The sequence below is a fragment of the Triticum dicoccoides genome, chromosome 5A (assembly GCF_002162155.2).
Source record: "Triticum dicoccoides isolate Atlit2015 ecotype Zavitan chromosome 5A, WEW_v2.0, whole genome shotgun sequence".
Taxonomy (NCBI): Eukaryota; Viridiplantae; Streptophyta; class Magnoliopsida; order Poales; family Poaceae; genus Triticum; species Triticum dicoccoides.
The window spans coordinates 75,255,101-75,256,167 of NC_041388.1; positions in this window are offsets into that span (position 1 = coordinate 75,255,101).

Here is a 1,067-nt window from a genome sequence, read left to right on the forward strand (position 1 = left end):
GTGCGTCTTGCCGAGGCTCGTGCACGCCTTCCGACCTCCTCGGACGCCCCTTCCGGGGCTGCCCCGAGCGTTCGGCCACCGCACCTGTGGAGATCCGGGGCCGTACCCGCTCTCGCACCGCAGCCCTCCGCCCCCAGAGCGCATCGCGACTCTTGGGGTCAAGTAGCCCCCCGATGGATTCGTGATGCAGACCCTCTTCTGGAACATCCACGGCTTCGGCCAAGATGGCCGACGCCGCCAACTGATAGAGTACATGCGGACCGAGTGAATTGACATAGTGGCCATCCAGGAAACGATGCGTACGAAATTTTCCCTATCGGAGCTCGAGCATTTGAGCTCCGAACTTTTTGCTTAGCACTGGCTCCCTTCTAGTGGGAGTACGGTCCACTCGGGTGGCATCCTTCTTGGGGTGAAGGATGCCACCTTTGAGGTTGGAAGCATGGACCGGGGCGAGTTCTTCGTTAGCACGGAGATCTTCGGGCAGGCCCTAAACTTCAAATGTGAGATTATTGCGGTTTATGGCCCGGCCGATCACCGCCGTTCTGAGGCCTTCCTCGATGAACTCCATAGGAAGGTGGCGGCCGCCCAACTACCGGTAGTGGTGGGCGGCGACTTCAACGTCATCCGGATAGAGGAAGACGAGCAATAATTTGGTCAACTTCCCCCGGATGTAGATGTTCAATGACTGCATCACGGATATGGGGCATCACGAGCTCGATAGAGTCGGGGCTAGGTTCACTTGGACCAACCGCCAAGTGGAGCAGACCCGCTCAGTCCTAGACAGGGTCTTCGCCTCTCCTGAGTGGGACATTCGTTGCCCCCTAGCATTGCTCCGGGCGATTACATGGATTGGTTCCGATCACGTTCCCCTCCTTCTCTCTTCGGAGAACGGGTGTCCCCCCTGCCGCCCCGCTTCCGCTTCGAAACTTTCTGGTTGCGCCAGCCTAGATTTGCTGCAGCGGTGGTCGCCCGGTGGCGCGAGGCTTGTGATGCCCCCATCGTTCCCTCTCGGCCGTCGACTCCTGGCACTTTTGTGTGAAGCGGTCACGACAATTCATGAAAGGATG